Source organism: Lactuca virosa, chromosome 4 (genome assembly GCF_052849685.1).
Source record: "Lactuca virosa cultivar CGN04683 chromosome 4, Lactuca_virosa_CGN04683_v6, whole genome shotgun sequence".
NCBI lineage: Eukaryota > Viridiplantae > Streptophyta > Magnoliopsida > Asterales > Asteraceae > Lactuca > Lactuca virosa.
Window position 1 is genome coordinate 376447278 of NC_136429.1, and position 13821 is coordinate 376461098.

The following is a 13821-nucleotide window of genomic DNA, read 5'->3' on the forward strand; positions in this document are numbered from 1 at the left end:
GGTCAGATCTACTTCTCTAACCTATAGATCTGGCCTTCCCAACCACTATAATCACGTAAAGGTCCGACCTTTACACTCATCAATGTCCATAAAGCTCCTTTGGGTGAAATAACCTCTAGAATGGCAACCTAGGGTCATATCTCTAATGGAATAGCAAAAAGCAAGGTAGATAGGACTCTCTGGACCTCTTAAGGTCCAGATCTAAGAAGAACTCCACCTTGGGACCTCACATACTTTGAATCCAAGCCCAAAGAAGGCATAAGAAAACCCTAGATTCAAGTAGATCACCAAATACACGAGATTGAGCACAGATTAGTACCTCTAGCAGCCTCTTCTGATCAAATGGGTGATAGATCTGAGCTCCTCAATCTTCCTTGTTTGTCTTCCTTCCTTCTTTCTTGCAAAATCACACTTAGAATGATGAATTAGCCCTCCTCTTGCACTACAAGCTTTCTCTCTGCTCTCTAGGGTTTCTCAGGGGTGCATTGGCCGCAAATGGAGGCCATAAAGGCCTTTAAATAGGGCACAGGCCCCGAGAATTAGGGTTTCACTTTACAGCGCGGACTCGCCGAGTCTACGCATCGACTCGTCGAGTCCTTCATTAAATCAGACAAGAAATGTGTGCTCCTACTCGGCGAGTCTGAGCGCCTACTCGCCGAGTCCCTCCCTAAAACTCAAGATAAATACTTAAAATAAGATACCTGGGAATCCGGATGTTACAATTTTGGATTTTTTTTTTGATAAAAGTCTTACTTTTTTTTAACAAAAAAAGTCCCGATTATTTGATTTTACACGATAGTCTATAACTTCAGTTAAAATAAAAATAAGTGATTTTTCGTTAATTTGGACAAAATATTAAATAATCGGGACTTTTCTGTTAAAAAAAAAAATTTAGGACCTTATCAAAAAATTTCCAAAATAAATAGATTTTTCTAGATAAAACCCTAGAAGTACAACGATAAGTGCATAAATTACAACACCTAAAAAACCTGAACCTTCCCTAATTTCTAAAACCTCTGATGAACCAAAATCGACTGGCAATAAGGCATCATAATGATCAGGAACCCCCCCCCCCCCCCCCCGCGGGCGCAATTCCTGAAAACCCTTAGCCTACTCATTATCATGTATCTCTAACAGTTGACAGTTCACATATCATGCATAAAATGCATCTCTCCTAACACAAGCATTCTATCATGCAACCCTGAGCAAATCTTTATTATAAATTCTAGCGTGCATATCATACTATAACACTTATATCATATCAACACATATGAGTATTTTGGGAATCACTTACTTGAGCTCAGCTGATTGCATGCATCACACCCCTTTTCTTTATAAAAACCTTTTTAGAAAATCGTTTTCTATTTTAAAAGATTTTATAAATCCTCAGTTTTAGTTCAGATACACAAGAAAGTGTGTCTGAATCCCTCAAATCAAGGCTCTGATACCAACTTATAATGTCTCCAAATTCAAAGTAAAATTTTCATTTTTAAATAAGATGAAAACCATTCATTCCATTCCATCAAAAAGACAATCAAAGTATAAAATGTATTCTTCAAAAACATCAGAGTAAAAACATAGGACAGATAGTGTGAAAATCTCCAGTGGATGCAATGCAATCAAGCCTGGCTTTTTCCATTGCTACAAGAAATACCTGAAACATTTAAAACTTAAACCATAAGCATAGAGCTTAGTGAGTTCCCAAAACACCACATGTCATACATATTAGTGGGACCAACCCTAGGGGTATATTTCAACCTATCTAAATGCTATGATCTAACCACAGTATTACAATCACTTTCGTTGCTACAACTTAGTTGCAGTCTTTCCTGCCATGATTCAACCATGGTCTTCTATGCTACAGTTCATCTGTAGTATTTCTTGTCATGATCCGACCATGGTCTTCCCTGCAAGTCACAAAGACAAACAAGTGTTGAGATCGAACCACAATCTTTCATACAAGTGTTGTGATCCAACCATATTCTGTTGGGTTTTGAGCATTCTAACACTTCCTAAGTGTACATGCAACCCTAATAAACCTTGGATCTATGTTTGTCTAAGGTACATGCAAAATATTAATTTCCAAGGTTTATAACCTATCTAGCATGGCATGGGGTACTTTTAAACATAAAAGAACTAGATGAATTACATACCTTTTGTTGATTGCTGATTCCTTGGAGTTTGAGAGCCAAGCACCAATAATGTGAATGCCTCAAATGGAAATCACAAATCACCACAAACTTGGAAAATGTATGAGAGATTATACTAACACTTAGAAATCGGCCACCACTATTACACACACACTAGGGTGTTATTTCATGCAACATGAGCTTGTTTATATAGTGTGCATGGTTAGGGTGAAACCCTAATAACCCATGTCTTTTCCTTTCCAAGGATCCATGGGTTAAAAGCTCCATGGATCATCCATGGACTTCCACATAAGCTTAGCCCATTAACAAATGAGTATTAGCCCACACCATATAAATATAATAGCCCATGATTTAATTAGTCTTCCTTTTAATCACTAAATTAATTCATAATTAATTCAAGATTAAAACTAATTAAATAACATGACTTTATATTAATATATTACAACTTATAATATATATTAATAAATCGTAAGTATACAATTCTCATAAAATTATCCATAAACAGTTTGGGTGAAGTGCAACCCAAATGGACCATGCCGGGTCGGGTCAAGTATATACCAAATAAGTTATGGACTTAGACACCTTATCCAACAGTCTCCCACTTGGATAAGTCTAATAACTATATTTGCGTATGTTACTTCAGGAACCAACCAGCAATCGTAGCTCTCAAAAACTCTGTTGAACTATGAAGCGCCATTTTAGATAAGTGATCATATAATCCTCTGTTCTCATGATATCAGCCGGACAAATACATGGAACAACGTCGTACTTATTGTCCAACAGTTTGTTTCCCGATTTCCGATTTGTTTGACAAAGAACTAAATTGAACACATCAATTAGGTTCTGACCGGGCCCGGTACATAGGTCAAAACAAAATCATCGAGGGGCCCAGATATCGCTTCTAATCCTCCAAGGACTAGAAGGAACAGATAAACTTCGACTCATATACTTGTTTCTACTACTTGTTGAATTATACACAAAGGCACGTTTTATAACATCAAGTTACTGATGCGTTTACGTGCAATCAATGCACAACCAACTCATAGGTAACAACTCATATCTCTAGGTTTGAAGACTTATATGATATTACCGTCTCACGATCACTCGAGATAAATTCCATGAAGTGATACAAGTGAGCGTGGGTTAATTCCAATACTCATAACTTATGAGTACTCATGAATGTTGTAGCAACCATTGTTATGTCTAAACACGTTTAGCCATCTACAAACTCGATTCATGACAGTCTTAATTCATACCTACTTCCAACATATGAACGACTATGGAGTGTTTAAATAACTTAGTCATTCGGAAAGAATAACCTAGCTATTCTGGGAGTCAAAACATGCAAAGTGAAACACAATAATAATCGAATCCAATATGGTCTCAGAACCCTTTTGAATATAAATAAAACCACCTTTTATTTATCACCATATTGATTACACATTATTCATTGTATAATGTTTCAAATAATCAACTTAATACTCGAACAAAAAACAACAGTCGTCCCATGCTCCTAGCATGTACACTTTGTTTTTCTAAACAATAGTTATGCCATACTCCAAGTATGCACACTATGTTTGTCTTTGATCTTTACTTTGTGAAATAGATCAATTGAACATGATTCCAATGATGCTCATTTCACAATCCCAAATCCTTATTGTAAATGTAAGAATTCCTAATTCCTACCATTTACCAAAAAACTGTTAGATTTTAAACTTATATGCACTGATCCTCTCGTAATGATTATGCACAAGGTCACCAAAACCTTGTCATCAGTCATTACAGAGGATTTCAAAGGAGATCAACTCTATGGAAACGAACTCTCATATTCAAAGTACATTTCTTTGAACATCCTTCTTGCATAAAAGTTTCTAGCTTTCTCATAGATTCTTAATATCCAATTCCCAATATGGAAAATTTCCATATTCCCATTTTGATTATCATATCTGAACAAGAGCTACCTCTTTTCAGAATATATCCATATGGTCCTTCCAAAATTTAACACTATACTTCCAACTGTCCCTAAGTAACCAATCTTTGGCGAACCTCCGACTGTCCTCGACAATTTCTTAATCATTTTAGTCTTATCCAATTCTAGACTTTTCCCTTCTTAATGCTCTGAGCATTTGGAAAATTTAGAAAGGATGAATATTATAGCACATGTGACCGATCCTATACCCGAAGCATATGGGATACGATTCACGATGTCTCACATAAAGACCTGATACTGGATCAGTCTTTTTCTACAATATTTTTTTTATTTTCCATGTTTTCAAAAATCGACTATGAAGAGGGATGTCGTGATCATAATCGAATTTGAGAACGCAATATATATAGAATTTCCTTATGTTGAACCATTCCAACATAAAATTCATATATATATCCTTGACTAAAGATGATTAAAAACTCAATCTAAGCTTTTAGAATTGAAATGAAGTATAATTTCCTCTCCCTTAATTATAGCAAAACAACTTTTTCAACCCCTACAACTTTACGAATTGAAACTTTTGTTTTTCTATAATTAACATTGCTAACTTGCAACACTAAACATAATAATCATGCTCCCACTAACATGATGATTATCAGCATAACACTTATGCTCCCACTAGCTCTGACATATTTCCAGAAATCAGCTGGACTTCTGAAATTTAGATTCGTACACCCTTTCTTAGATAGCTCACATGTGTGTCTAAACAATTTCCAGAACTATGAAAAGGGATGCCGTAATCATAGTCTTAATTGTTTAGACCTTTGCCATTTCTCACAAGTCCATGTTAGTGTGTCGGTTAACCACACACGCTCCACTAACGACTTTGAGAATGCAAACATCACAATTGCTATCTACTTAAAATCTTCTTAGTGAAAGCATTTCCTCACCATCATTTTCATGAATCGGAGAGAAACCTTATGACACTTAGATTTTATAGTGTATGAGTTTCTATCCATGTGAATTTGTCAAAACCATAATCACAAGACAAGATTAGTGACAAATTCAGCCTTACATGGATTGAACTTGTTCAATCTTAATTTCTTGTCATCTGGTAGCACAAGGCCCACCAATGCTTCCAAGCTGTTATGCACACAGTTTAGAACTAACAGAACTCATATGCATAGTCAACTTAATAGGAACAGACACAGAAACAAGAATTATGTCAACTTAATAGGTTGCAAACCTTAAGTCGTGTGCTAGTGATAAAACTCAGGTTTTACTCTTGATTAAATCTTGAAATCCTTTCAGTATCTTTAAGACTCCCACTGTCCTCTTGACATATAAGTTTCCCTAGTCAAGAACCATTCCTTGACAAAACAAATATTCAAGGGATAGTGCGGATTCTTATCAAGACTAACACTTCACACAATTGGTCTTAATTGGTCTTTGTCTCATTCAAGACATCACAACTTACCAATTTCAAATGTACAAGAGTAGAAAACATTTTACACTACATTTGATAAGTGTTTTAAACCTTACTTTATGTCACTCAATGTTACAATCTTGGATTATGACTCTAAGAGTTGTTTTGGAACGAAGTATGATCCATCTTCTTGATTTTAACCATTCCAACAATTCATGACCCCTCATCTTAGTCATAACAATGCACTAAGATGTCCTTAGAGTATGAATTTGTGATATGGTTTCATAATCATTGATCATAAAACATGTATGATCCATCTTCTTGATTTTAACCATTCCAACAATTCATGACCCCTCATCTTAGTCATAACAATGCACTAAGATGTCCTTAAAGTATGAATTTGTGATATGGTTTCATAATCATTAAGATGATCATAAAAACATGATACTAAAGTACTCTCCCATCTTTTCAGATTTGAGAAACTTTTATCTCTCTGCCAAATTTGATTCTTCTCATCCGTTCTGCCATACGTTGAAACTTTTCCAATGTTACAGAATTATACTTAACCTTATAAGTATTACCATATTTACTAATCTTTAGTAAATCATGACGAATTGATCTTTGTGGTGGACCTTGACCAGCACACACCCAGTGTACCTAATTCCTTAGTCCTTCAATTGACTCACATATGCATGTGATCAATGAATTAGTCTTAATTTTACAAAGATGAAAATTCTCATTCATCATACAATACAACTTGTATGATTCCAAGTTTCTGTCTAACTAAAGCTTGGGTGATGAGAACCTTTCCTCATTTGGTAAATTCAGACACTACCACATATGAGAGAATCAAACTCATATTTCCAATATTGCTAGAAACATACAAACATCAATTTCCATAAATGCCATTGTAAGGGGATATAATATAAAATAAACTAAACAAAACTTTTATTTCTTTATTAAAATGCGGAAAGATATTCCTTACAATGCAACTTTAAATGAAAACTATGCTATTACATATTTCTTAGCAATCTATCATAACTTTTAAGTAGTGGCTCAAAAATCCGATCCTCGAACCATGCGATATGAATCCATCTTCGTGATCAGATTCAGCACACTCTTATTTTAACCTTCCTTTTGCTCGATCCTGCTAAACATCAAGATGCAACCTAGTCACATCATGTAATAAGAATCAACAATTAGGAACTTTAACAAAGTTAGATAGTGGACTTACCTGAAGCCGACTCAAACATTTTGTCTCTACTTGCTTTCAAATATTTCAGGTATTCAGGGCAGCTTCGCTTCCAATGTCCCTTCTCATGACAATAAAAACATATAGACTCTTTGGGAATGGTACACGAGACAATCACAGACTTAGCCTTTCCCTTTACCTTTTGGTCAACCGGGTTGACCAAGGCCGATCCCCTTCCATTGGGACGAGAAAGCTTTTCTGGACTTCCAATGTTACCATTGTCCATGTCCATGGAAGTTTGAGAAATAGATTTTCCATCAATATTTGCTTGACCATTGCGCCAAATCATTGCTGATTCAGCAGCAACAAGCAAATAAGAAAGATCTATTAGGGTTATGTCAGGATCTGTCATATGGTAGTCTTTAATAAACTCACCATACGACTCAGGAAGTGACTGAAGAACCCAGTCAACATCGAACTTCCTTGAAATAACAGCACCCAACATTCTCAACCTGTCTATGTGTGACTTCATTCCTAAGACATGAGTGCACACAGGTCTTCCATCTTTATGTTTCATTTCTAGTAGAGCTTGAGTGATCTTGAACCTTTCAAGTCTTCGGGCTTGTGGGTCAGGGAGAATAAATGGAGGAGGTGGGGGGAGTGAAGCATGATGTTGAGGGACATCATCTTCAAGAGGAAAGCTTGTTTCAAGCGATTTGGGAAGATCATAGTTGTCTGAACCGGACATCTACAATGGGAGAAAATCAAGTTAGTTGATTCAAGTCCTTAATATAACACCCAATATGAAATATTAAGGCTAGGACCCAACACAATATTTTATAACTTGGAAGAGGGATGCCGTAATCCAAGCTATAAAATATTTGAAGGTAGGTGAATGACGATTCACCAATTTTCACCATGAAAAACGAAATAATTTATTAGGTTTTAATTGGATTTGAAACTCCTAGATCTTTTGAGATTCATTGAACTTTTCAATGGCATGTTTCAATCTCGATTGTGCCCTTCAAGTTTTGTGACTGGGATGCCGAGGATCACAAAACAAGGTGTGAATAACCATGCAAACTCACTTGGTACCCTTAATATTATCACCTAATCGATGTGCCGGTTAACCACACACGCTCCACCGATCTATGATAAACATTAAGTCACCCTTCGTGATCCTTACTAGTCCAAGTTAGTGTGTCGGTTAACCACACACGCTCCACCAACGACTTGGTAAGGTACAAAGTGTGAATTTCATGGGTTAGCACCATATTCACATTTTCCTAAAGTAACTAAGATTGGGAACTTATAAAAGGTTTAGTTACTTTATAATATTCATTATACTTTTAATGAGAATTTAAAGTCATTGTCCTACCCGTTCGGCTAACGACCCTCCACCAGTCAAGCAAGCGGTGGGTGAGAGTGGACACCCATTAAGTTGCCATTTTATAGGCAACAACCTTATACCCACCTTATAGACTGGCTTCGTGAATGAGGCGTACTAGCGGTAAGACGACTTTGATCTTATACATATATATAATAATTAACCATTAATGTTATAAATAGTATAAGGGTTGAATTTTAACTTTTAAAACTCTAAGGGTTTGGAATTAAAGTATATTAAAGTGTGTGTAACTTTACAAATTCCAAAACTTGAGGACAAGTTTTGAAACTATTCAAAACTTTTCATTTCATAACTTATGAATTAAAGGTTCATAAAAATGAAGACTCTTCATTTCCATGTAACTTATGTGTTTTAAGTGTGTGTTTAAAAGAAGTGACCTTTGGATATCCATAACTTGAGGACAAATTATGGACTCCATAAAAACACATAAATGATCAAGAATTAATCCTAAACAATTCAGCAAATAATTCCTATCATCTTCTAAATTCATAAGAACATGAACATGATCATCAAAGTTTCAAGAATTATATGAACACATACAAAGCATGAAATTTTGATATAAGCTATTGTAAATGGATTAGAACAACCATTACACCAACTAAAACAAGTTTTAAAACACCAAAACAGTTTAGGGTAATGTTTCTAGTCCATTTCCAACAGCAAAAGTCGAAAATCTGCATTCTGAGGCTCCTACTCGTCGAGTGCACGAACCTACTCGGCGAGTAGGATGAGTTTACACATGAACTCGGCGAGTCCCCCCATGGACTCGGCGAGTTCATCAGTCAGACAGCAAAAAATCGACCTTTTATCACTATTTTGCATCAAGTATCAAACAAACAAGCCTAGTCTCTGATACCACTGTTAGGTTTTGAGCATTCTAACACTTCCTAAGTGTGACTTCCTCCTTGTTCATGTGGTATGTCATACGAAATTGATCATAACACGATGGCAAGGAGTGCAAAATGATATCAATTGCCAACTCCTCAGGGAAGTTCACATTCAGTTTCATTAGACGGTCCACATACCTTTGCATTTTCTGCATGTGGTTCGTGATTGGTTCGCTATCCTTCATACGGGTAGTGATCATGGAGGAGATTATTTCATACCGCTCTTGACGAGCACTCTGATGGTACCTTTCCATCAGATCCTGATGCATCTCAAAAGGGTAATAGTCATCATAGGACTTTTGGAGTTCAGCTGTCATAGTGGCCATCATGATGCATGCCACCTTGGTGGCATCTCTTTCATGTGCCTGATACTCAGCGACCTCCTCAGGAGTAGCAGTGGACTCATCAAGCTCCTTTAGCTCCTTATCGAGGACATATTCCTTGTCCTCGTAACGAGTAACCATCCTGATGTTCCGGATCTAATCCATAAAGTTGGAACCATCAAAGATGACCCTCCCACAAAGGTTCATGAGGGAAAAAGAGCCAGTAGGGTTAGAGCCCGAAGCTTTGTTGTCGGAAGACATCTGAAAAGAAGAAAACAAGTTTAGATTAGATATATCGAATCCTTAATAATACACCCAAATGTAATATTAAGGCTAGGATCCAACACAATATATTATAACTTAGAAGAGGGATGCCGTAATCTAAGCTATACTATATTTGAAGGTAGGTGAATGACGATTCACCAATTTCCACCATGAAAACAAAATGAATTATTAGGTTTAATTGGTTTTGAAATTCCTAGACTCCTTTGAGATTCATTGAACTTTTCAATGGCATGTTTCAATCTCGATTGTGCCCTTCAAGTTTTGTGACTGGGATGCCGAGGATCACAAAACAAGGTGTGAATAACCATGCAAATTCACTTGGTACCCTTAATATTATCACCTAATCAATGTGCCGGTTAACCACACACGCTCCACCGATCTATGATAAACATTAAGTCACCCTTCGTGATCCTTACTAGTCCAAGTTAGTGTGCCGGTTAACCACACACGCTCCACCAACGACTTGGTAAGGTACAAAGTGTGAATTTCATGGGTTAGCACCATATTCACATTTTCCTAAAGTAACTAAGATTGGGAATTTATAAAAGGTTTAGTTACTTTATAATATTCATCATACTTTTAATGAGAATTTATAAGTCCTTGTCCTACCCGTTCGGCTAACGACCCTCCACCAGTCAAGCAAGCGGTGGGTGAGAGTGGACACCCATTAAGTTGCCATTTTATAGGCAACAACCTTATACCCACCTTATAGACTGGCTTCGTGAATGAGGCGTACTAGCGGTAAGACGACTTTGATCTTATACATATATATAATAATTAACCATTAATGTTATAAATAGTATAAGGGTTGAATTTTAACTTTTAAAACTCTAAGGGTTTGGAATTAAAGTATATTAAAGTGTGTGTAACTTTACAAATTCCAAAACTTGAGGACAAGTTTTGAAACTATTCAAAACTTTTCATTTCATAACTTATGAATTAAAGGTTCATAAAAATGAAGACTCTTCATTTCCATGTAACTTATGTGTTTTAAGTGTGTGTTTAAAAGAAGTGACCTTTGGATATCCATAACTTGAGGACAAATTATGGACTCCATTAAAACACATAAATGATCAAGAATTAATCCTAAACAATTCAGCAAATAATTCCTATCATCTTCTAAATTCATAAGAACATGAACATGATCATCAAAGTTTCAAGAATTATATGAACACATACAAAGCATGAAATTTTGATATAAGCTATTGTAAATGGATTAGAACAACCATTACACCAACTAAAACAAGTTTTAAAACACCAAAACAGTTTAGGGTAATGTTTCTAGTCCATTTCCAGCAGCAAAAGTCGAAAATCTGCATTCTGAGGCTCCTACTCGTCGAGTGCACGAACCTACTCGGCGAGTAGGATGAGTTTACACATGAACTCGGCGAGTCCCCCCATGGACTCGGCGAGTTCATCAGTCAGACAGCAAAAAATCGACCTTTTATCACTATTTTGCATCAAGTATCAAACAAACAAGCCTAGTCTCTGATACCACTGTTAGGTTTTGAGCATTCTAACACTTCCTAAGTGTACATGCAACCCTAATAAACCTTGGATCTATGTTTGTCTAAGGTACATGCAAAATATTAATTTCCAAGGTTTATAACCTATCTAGCATGGCATGGGTACTTTTAAACATAAAAGAACTAGATGAATTACATACCTTTTGTTGATTGCTGATTCCTTGGAGTTTGAGAGCCGAGCACCAATAATGTGAATGCCTCAAATGGAAATCACAAATCACCACAAACTTGGAAAATGTATGAGAGAGTATACTAACACTTAGAAATCGGCCACCACTATTACACACACACTAGGGTGTTATTTCATGCAACATGAGCTTGTTTATATAGTGTGCATGGTTAGGGTGAAACCCTAATAACCCATGTCTTTTCCTTTCCAAGGATCCATGGGTTAAAAGCTCCATGGATCATCCATGGACTTCCACATAAGCTTAGCCCATTAACAAATGAGTATTAGCCCACACCATATAAATATAATAGCCCATGATTTAATTAGTCTTCCTTTTAATCACTAAATTAATTCATAATTAATTCAAGATTAAAACTAATTAAATAACATGACTTTATATTAATATATTATAACTTATAATATATATTAATAAATCGTAAGTATACAATTCTCATAAAATTATCCATAAACAGTTTGGGTGAAGTGCAACCCAAATGGACCATGCCGGGTCGGGTCAAGTATATACCAAATAAGTTATGGACTTAGACACCTTATCCAACATATTCTTCCATACAAGTGTTGTGATCCAACCACAGTCTTTCATACAGGTGTGATCTAACCACAGTCTTTCATACAGGTGTTGTGATCCAGCCACCGTCTTTCATGCAAAAGTCACAAAGACAATCTAGTAACCTACATAGTATAGTGAGAAGACTCATCTGATTCTAGCAAGCAAAATCTTAACAACGCTACTATCGAGAGCTAGGTGAACTCCTCCCTCTCTGCTGAAACATCCAAAAAATACGGTCCAAAAATTTCGTTTTTAAATCATTTATAAAACCATAAATATCATCATCATATAAAAGTCATAAACCATGTATCTAAAAAATGTCATAACATCTGTCAACATATCAAAATATCATATCAAATATTAGAGTAAATATCCCAGGCTAGAAGCGGTGGTGTGTGCCATGCGATCATCCCGGTGCCTTCCCTTTGCTAGCAAAAGTACCTGAAACCAAAACTGAAAACTGTAAGCACGAAGCTTAGTAAGCTCCCCCAAACTAGCACATACCATACACATAACATATAACATAAACTGTGGGACTCCGCCCAGCTGCATCGGGACGAACCCGACATCGGCTTACCCGACATTGGGCTCCTGCCCGACATCGGGCTTACCCCGGCATATCATATATCATAAGCACATAACATAAGCATATAATATTCATCTGGCTTGCCCGACATCGGACCGAAGCCCGGAACACATAACACATAACATATAAGCTAACATACATCGGGCTTGCCCCGACATCGGACCTAAGCCCGGAACACATAACATATAACATGCATGAATCACAAAGACATCACGCATACATAAACACTTCTCGAGACCGCCCCGACATCGGACCGAAGTTTGGAACACATAATCTGCATCGGGCTACCCCCATCATCGGACTGAAGTCTGGTATACGCTAACATACATAAACGGGCCGGCATTGGTGCCTTCGACCCGTTCCTACCGAAGGAAAACCCACATCGAATGCTAGCTGTGAAATCTCGTGTGAGGAATCTCTGACGACTGCTCCAACGAATCCCCGACTATCAATTTCACAATAACACTTAATCAAAAATCTGCTAACTCTTCTTAGGGTAAAATAACCATTTTATCACTGGTCAAAGTCAAAATCAACTCCCAGTCGACCCAACTCGTCGAGTTACCTACAATAAAAAATAAATTAAAAAATATTAATAATCCAGGAAAGAAAGAAGCGAGGTTTGGGGCACAATTGTCTTTCCCTTCCATTCGGCCAGAAAGATATGGTTTTGTGGCTTTCTGGAAAAGACATATCTTACCGTTTTTTGTGCAAATCAAACAGTCTTTCCGGTCCATTCAGCTAGAAAGATCTATTTGAACTTAGAAAGATGTCTATCAAACGGGACCTTAATCCCTCAGAAACTTGCATGCGACCAATACACCCCCATAACTCATATGACGTACAATTCTAATTTCTTAAATTTATCATTTGGTCCCTAAACTAATATATCCTATTTATGACAATTAAATTGATGTATTAAAACTTATTTTAATTATTATTATTGTTATTTATTTATTTATTATTATTTTTCAAACCCTTTAATAATAATTTCATGAAAAGAAGGTGTTACACCTTGTTAGACCTAAATCATGTTACAACCTTAAAGATGATTTTTGGGCCCTTGTCAGAATTCATAATTCTATTTATATGATCATCTAGATCTCCAGGATCAGATGATAAAGGATGTGTAGTGTTCAAAACATTAAAGAAAACTGATTACTTCTCAACATGCAAATAAGGAAAACCTCTATATATAGGATGTCAAATACTACCATAATGGTAAGGTAAGGCATTGGAAGATGATTTGCTTTTTTCACCTCATTAAGTTGATAAAAGGTAAGTTTGGAAAGTCCATGTCACAACTAGCAAATTTAGGGTTGAGATGGTGTTTCATATACAAAAATTTCCTCTATGTAACTTTATAACATC